Here is a 7,315-nt window from a genome sequence, read left to right as displayed (position 1 = left end):
CTATTACTTCTGAATATTAAGCGCCGTGGACAAACTGCAAGGATCGGCCATCGCCTTCAGGCCCCGCTTGTAAGCCTTCAGGAAACTTCTGATCCACCACCCTTCGAAACAGAACGCTAGACTGGATGGATCTTTCGTCTGATCCCACACGCACGGCTCTCCTGTGCGCTGCATTTGTTTGACCCAGCCCAGCCAGAGACTGCCAGGTCGTCTTCTCTCTCTCTCCTCCAGTTTTCAGTTCTGAATAGCTAAGTCTAAGTCGAAATACTGGATCCAACCGTTTGGACTCCTGAGTTGTTGTTGTTGGATTCCTCCGATTGATGTTTCATCCAGTGTACACAACACTTTGCAGAATCGCATCCCTGCCCCGAAGAACCTACAGTCTTGTTCCGACGGAGAGGGAGACAGAGCGCGCAAGCGTAACAGCTGTGGAACTGGGTAGTGCTTTGAGAGCCATAATGAATCCGATGCCTTCCCTTGTCTAAAATGGGTTGCCAGACGTAGCTGCCTTGGTATTATGTGATGATGATAGCATGTGATGGCAATCAATCAGGGGCCTAACAAGTCTGGAGTGGGCCCAGAGACAAAATTTTAAAATGGGCCCCTCACTGATATACACACTTCACATGTGACTTGCCTCTGGGGGGCCCCTCGAGGCGTGGGGGCCGAGGCAGCCGCCTCCCCTTGCCTAATAGTAGTCACGCCCCTGCAATCAATGCATTCACACGACGCGAGGGCTCTAGACGGGGGGATAACGGCCTTGACTCGGCTGTTGTTTGAGATGGCTGGAGAGGTGGGGGTCAGACTCGTCGAATGGCTTCTGAGCTGCAGCTTGGTGGTCCTATTTGCTCAGAAGTAAATCCTCACGGATTTCAGAAGGGTTTACTTCAAGAGAGTAAACTTATTGGGAAGTAAGTCTCATTGAACCACTGAGACTTCCCTCTGAGTAGACGAACATGGTTAGGGCCAGTCTGTTAAGTCTGTTTATTTGTGAGGTAGGCGCAAATTAATTGATTTCTATTTACAGGAATAGATTTTATAGGAATAGATTTCTTCAAAATCGGAATCGAATCCTCTTTAAATATCCCGGATAGAGAGCAAAGATTTCAAAAGAGACAAGAGTTTGGGGCGGAGTAAGGGATTGGGTAGAAAAAAATGAAATACCAGCAGTTGTATTTCATTCTCAGAAAGAGGCGCCTCTTCTTCCCCTCACCCCCCCCCCGCCCCTCCTGGCTTGAGGTTCCCCTCACTCAGTCACCAACAGGCTCCGCACAAGTGTAGCGACTTCTCGTGCTGTGATGCGACACAACGACAGCTTAATGGAGCATCCCAACAGTCTCGCATTTCGGCCTCAGCGGACAGCGGTGTGTGAGAGTCAATGGAGATGGAGGACACCTTGAGAGCACAGATGAAAAGAATTCCTGCTACTAGTATTTTTGACGGATGAGTCATTAGGCATAATCAGATCGCGGTGCACGGCTGTAATCGCCACGGCATCCAAAAGTGGGACTTGCTTACAAATCAAGGATGCCTGCAGACGCTCCTGTAAGGGCACCTGGTCCGGAAACACTAGAGAACGGAGGAGAGGTGGGCGGGGGGCGGAAGTCTCCGTAGAGGGTAAAGATACAGACCTGCCTGAGAAGGTAAATATGTGTCCAGGCTGTATCACTTCAGAGTGCTCAGGTGGATGATTGATTGGCTTGCACCTCGTACAAAGCATTTCGTGCACTCTTCTCCCGGACCTGTTAGTCTTCTGTTGGGGGGTGGGATTTGGGGAGGGATGATGCAGGGTATATGTGACCTTTTACTGAAGAGGTACAAATCCAGACACAGCTTTACCAAATCTGTCAGTGAGACATTCCAGGGAGAGGGAGAGAGATTTTAAGAGCATTTGGTGAGGTTACTTTTAAAAATTGCTCCTTATAGCAAGCAATGTTATTAATACAGGTCAGTCACCATGGCTACCACCACGTTCAATCTCTCTCTCTCTCTCACACACACACACACACACACACATTTGTGACTTTAGTGTGCAGTCCTAGGGTAGGGATTCCCCACCCCCTGGAAATAAAGCTGTTTTAGGCTTGTAGAACTAGTATCATATTGGGACAATCCAAGAGATTAGATATACTCCAAATGATTAGCCAGACCCTAAAGTCATAAGGCTGTTGGGGGTGGACAGGGGGCGGGGATAACAATTCCATTTAAAAAAATTACTTTCTAGCTTCTGAATTTTTAGGACAAATAGATTGACAAAGTGTTTGACATTCTTTCTAACAATGAAAACTTCATCGAACTATACTAGGTATTAGTATTAGATTCTATAGCTACTAGGACTTTAGGACTGGAGACTTGTATGAGCCATAATTTTGCAGAGAAGAAACATACCCACTGGGATTTCTTTTGAGAACTTTTAAAATAATATCACTTGTGCCACTGATTGTCTGCATAATAGTGCATTATGCAGACAATCAATGGTGCAAGTGAGATTATTTGAAATGTGTTTGCACCAGTGTGTGTGTGTGCTGGTGTTTTAAGACTATGTGTATAAACTGTTTGCTTTGGGCAGAGGTGCACCTAGGTAATTTTGGAGCCTAGACCTAAAGGCCTTTGGAGGGCCCCCTCCCCTGCAAATTAAGCATCATCATGCTCTGCTAGGCAACCACACCACCAGGACAGACTAAAGAGGATTTGGGGGGCCCAGGGGCTGTGTGGAGGCCCTGGACTTCGGCCCTGAAGTCCAGGGGTAAGAGCATCTCTGGCTTGGGGGGGTGGGGTGTTTGAAGGAGGGCACATTTTTCTTGTAATCTGTACCTATGATTCCTGAAACAAAAGATGGTTATTTCATTGGCATGGAGGCTTCTCATCACGGAGATTCTGGAAAAGAGAAAGAATGTTAATTTATTTACCTGAATTTATAGCCTGCTTCATTCTGAGGACTCAGAGCAGGCAACTCTATTATTTATAATAATTATAAATTATATTATATATTATTATATATTATTATTATATAATAATTATATTATTTATAATAATCCTACCCCATCCCTCCCTCTCCCTTCCTCTCCGTGTCCAACAAATGCCAGTTTTGATAAAAACATCTTGCACAACAACTGGAATGCCTTACCAGTTAAGGTGAGCAAGTGATCACATTTCATGAAAAAGCTGGCCCTGGGTCTTAAGCACATGACTGGGAGTGTCCCACTGATCTCAGATGAGCTGGACTTTCAAGCAAGAGTGCTTAGGACTGTAGCCTAAGATGTGAAGGTGCCAGGTGGCATGGGTTCCTGATGTGATCTCAGCCTTTGAGAGACTTGCCACCATACACAGAGACTGTGTATGTAATGGCCTGACCTGAACCCATATTGGAATGTTCACATCAGCCAAGGAAGAAGCAGGCCCAGCTTAGGAATGAGAGCATTTTGGAGAGAGGTACCTAATGGCACAGCCGGGAAATAACTCGCCTAGGGAGCAAGAGGTTGCTGGTTTGAATCCCTGCTCGTATGTTTCCCAGAATATAAGAATATGGGAAACACCTATATCGGGCAGCAGAGATATAGGAAGATGCTGAAAGGCATCATCTTATACTGCACAGGAGGAGGCAATGCTAAACCCCTCCTGTATTCTACCAAAGAAAACCACAGGGCTCTGTGGTCTCACCAACTTGACAGCACAACTTTACTTTACATGGTTGAACAATCAAGAGAGAACCATCTGTTAGGTCTGCTAGTAGGAGAGAAGCACTACTTCTAGAGAAATTCAGGAGGTGTCTTGGGAGGAATGGCGAATACACTCTCCAAATCTGATAAACCAAGTCCTTTGTTTTTGAACTGGGTGTGAATGTACCTTAATGTATTGTAATGAGTTTGTGGTCAGGAATGCGGCTGCTTTTTAAAGCTAATAGTTCAGGATACCAGCTGAATACCAGATACCAGAGCATGAAGAATGTTTGAGAGATCATTCTGGAGAACAGGGGCATTGCTAGGTCCTTAAAAGATCAGTGGCCTTGGCTCACAGTCCCTGGTCCATCTACAGTCCCCTCCCATTTAAAATTGTATGCAATCATGCATATAATAATAAATTACTAGCTTATCCTGCGCAAGGCATCTGTGCTCTAGGACTTTACTGCTCGCTCACCCCCTCACCCAGTCTCCTACCCCCACCCCACCCCGTCTCCGCCACCACCCCCTCAGCCAGCCAACTCCCCTCAGCCCCTCAGCCAGTCTCCCCTCAGACACTGAGCAACAGCATCCATCGCCACCGAGTCTCCTTGTGAGGACAAGATAATTTATTATATGCATCCTTTCAAAAATATTATGATTATATGCAAAAACAATGTTTATTATGCATTTTGAAATTATCAAGTAATGATAATAAGCAATAGTTAATTTTATTTTTATTTATGTTTACACCTTCCTCTGAGGACACTATAATATTATTATTATAGAATAATAGTTATTATTTCACAATAATATTATTAGCTAAAGGTAAAATATGCTGCCAAGTCAATTTTGACTCCTGGCGCCCACAGAGCCCTGTGGTTTTCTTTGGTAGAGGGGTTTACCATTGCCGCCTCCGCATACAGGAGGGGTTTACCATTGCCGCCTCCCGCGCAGTATGAGACATCTTCCTATATTGCTGCTGCGTACCAGTGGGGATTTGAACCAGCAACCTTCTGCTTGTTAGTCAAGCACTTCCCCGCTACGCCACTTAAGGTGTTACACAATAATAATACACTTGACCTTTCAAGTTTCTCTGTATCTGATAGATCACCCTGAGCAATCTGCTCTGCATTCCCTTTATTGCTCGGATGCCTTTTTTTTTTTTTTAGTGACGAATTGTCTGCTATTACCTTAGAAAAGAAAAGAAAAGAAAAGAAATTATTATACTTTCTGAGCAAATTTATGGGCAAAAAAGCCATGTAAAATACACTGCCAGGAAGGCAAAATACTAACTTCCTTTTTTGTTAATATACAATTTTCCAAAAAAAAAAGGTTCAAAATGTACAAATGAAACAATAAAACATAAGACAATTAAAATAGGGTAAAAGTCAAGACAGTAGATAAATAACAGAGGAGGAGGGAATAGGCACATTCACAAAATCTGCTTGAACAAATGGAGATAGGAACATCTGAAGCTGCCTTATATGGAGTCTGACCATCTGTCCATCCATCACAGGACTCGGGCTGGCAGCAGAACCTTGCTTAAAGGATACCAAAAACAACTTGCTATGATTAGAAATCTTATCGAAATTATCTTGTCATGTATGTCAAGCAAACTACATAGACGAGGACTTTACCTCCTGATACTAGATCTCAAATTATCCCTAGGAAAGTATTCTATACTAGCTTAACCCACAGAGAGCATCTGCATGCTAGTACTTCATTGCTTCCCTCAACCCCCGCCACAGCCCCCACCCCCTCAGAGTTCTCTCCACCCTCACCTGAGCTGTGATCCTGCTTCTCCTCCTCCTCCATCCCATTGCTTCCACCCCCTCACTCCTCTTGGCTACAGCTGCAGCGTTGCCTATTGGCCTAGACGCAGCCCCCTAACCCCAGAGACCTCCTCACCTGAGCCCCGCTCCTACTCCTCCCTGCAGGAGTAGCAGCAGAAGCAGTTGACCAGGCCCTTCCTCATTGCTGCAGCCATGGCTGCTTGTTCCCCTCTGGACTCTGACGGGCTTGGGCCTGTCCCTTGTCTGCCTGCCTCCCTCCGCCAATGGACTCTGTAGCTCCAAACAGCGGCGATGGTTGGACGGGCCCTTCCTCGCTGCCACCCCCTTCCAGTTAATTCTAATGAGGATTAAAAGAGCAGAGCTCGGGGCAGTCACCCTGCTTGCCATGCCCTAAGGACAGCCCTGGTTGTGTGCCTATTGGCCAAGCTGCAGCCCCCTATCTCCAGAGACCTTCCCACCCTCACCGGAGCCCCGCTCAGTCCACAGGAGCAGCAGCAGCAGTGGTTGACGGGGCCCAAACTGCTGCCACTGCCATGGCCACTCATTCCCCTCAGGCCGCTGACAGGCCCGGGCCTGTTCTTTGCCTGCCTACATCCCTCCGCTAATGGCCTTGGTAGCCCCAAACAGCAGCAGTGGTTGACTGGGTGATTCCTTGCTGTCACCACCGCCATAGCCACTCGTTCCCCTCAGGCTGCTGACAAGCTCAGGCCCCTTCCTTGCCCTTCCTTCTTTCTCTCTTTCCCTCCCTTCTTTTTCTCTCGTTCTCTCTCATCCACTTGCTCTTCCCCTGTCTTTCCCCCTTCCCTTCTTTTTTTCTTTCATTCTCTCTTTCTCATTCTCTCCCTTTCTGAGTTAACAGATTTTGTTCACCTTATTTCCTCATCTAATTCACACAGTGGCAGCCTCCTTCTCCTGAAGAGGCTCTTTCCTCCCTCACGACCCCTCTCTTCACAGACCTCTGCCCATTATCTATCTATCTATCTTCTGCTCCTCTACAATCAAGAACATCTTCAGTAACAGTTGTATTCCAACTGACCATAACCATCACAGGCTCCTCTTCCCTATCTGCATATGGAATCCCCGCTACCCAATCACCATGGTGCTTCTTCTCTCACAGGCTCCTCCTCCCTATCTGCATATGGAATCCCCATTGCCCAATCACCATGCTGTTTCTGCTCGCAAACTCTTGCGAGAGCTGCCACACATAGGATTAGCCACAGGTATACCTTAGAGAATTATGTATAGAGACTATAGAGACTAGCTGGGCGGGGTGCAGAGCGTCTGCATCTCTAGTTCCCCCAGCCAAATGGCGGGTAAGCAGGCCCAGAGAGGGAGGCTGTGCCACCCTCTCTGCTGCCTGCTTGGCCGTTCTTCATACCTCTCTGCGCAGGTGCAGAGAGGCTTCATTTGGCCCCAGTGCCGCCCGACCTAATATTTGGCCAGCATGCAGGCTCGGAGAGGGAGGCTGCACCGTCCTCTCTGCCGCCTGCTTGGTCGGTCTCCTCGGGCAGCACTATGCAGGCATGGCAGCAGGGCAGCAGTTTCTTTTCTCCCACCCACTGTAGTTATCGGTACCTGGGCTGTCTGGGCACTTTCCCTGCTCCCACCCACCCCCACCTTATTTCCTTTGCCCACTGCCTGCAGCTGCTTGCAAACTCTCGTGAGAGCTGCCACGCATGGGATTAGTGATGGGTACACCATATATATATACAGAGAGAGAGAGAGAGAGAGAGAGAGAGAGAGCATCTGCACACTAGTACTTGATTGCTCCCTCCTGCCACAGCCCCCTCACCTCAGAGATCTCTCCACTCTCACCTGAGCCACACTTCTGCCCCTCCTCTTCTATCCTGTTGCTTTCAT

At 47.4% G+C, this 7,315-nt stretch overlaps 1 long non-coding RNA gene across 1 annotated transcript; it reads right to left on the bottom strand.

Moving 5' to 3' along the window:
- Positions 1–1,261: 1,261 nt before the first annotated feature.
- On the bottom strand, positions 1,262–6,441 carry LOC128325110 (uncharacterized). The gene is made up of 3 exons (XR_008307264.1): positions 6,326–6,441; positions 2,815–2,877; positions 1,262–1,844 (listed from the first exon to the last, which is right to left on the bottom strand). It is a non-coding gene; the product is annotated as an uncharacterized LOC128325110 (long non-coding RNA).
- Positions 6,442–7,315: the final 874 nt, after the last annotated feature.

This window comes from Hemicordylus capensis, chromosome 4, assembly GCF_027244095.1.
Source record: "Hemicordylus capensis ecotype Gifberg chromosome 4, rHemCap1.1.pri, whole genome shotgun sequence".
NCBI lineage: Eukaryota > Metazoa > Chordata > Lepidosauria > Squamata > Cordylidae > Hemicordylus > Hemicordylus capensis.
The sequence above is the reverse complement of the archived record's forward strand: the minus strand, read 5'-3'. Positions and strand labels throughout refer to the sequence as shown.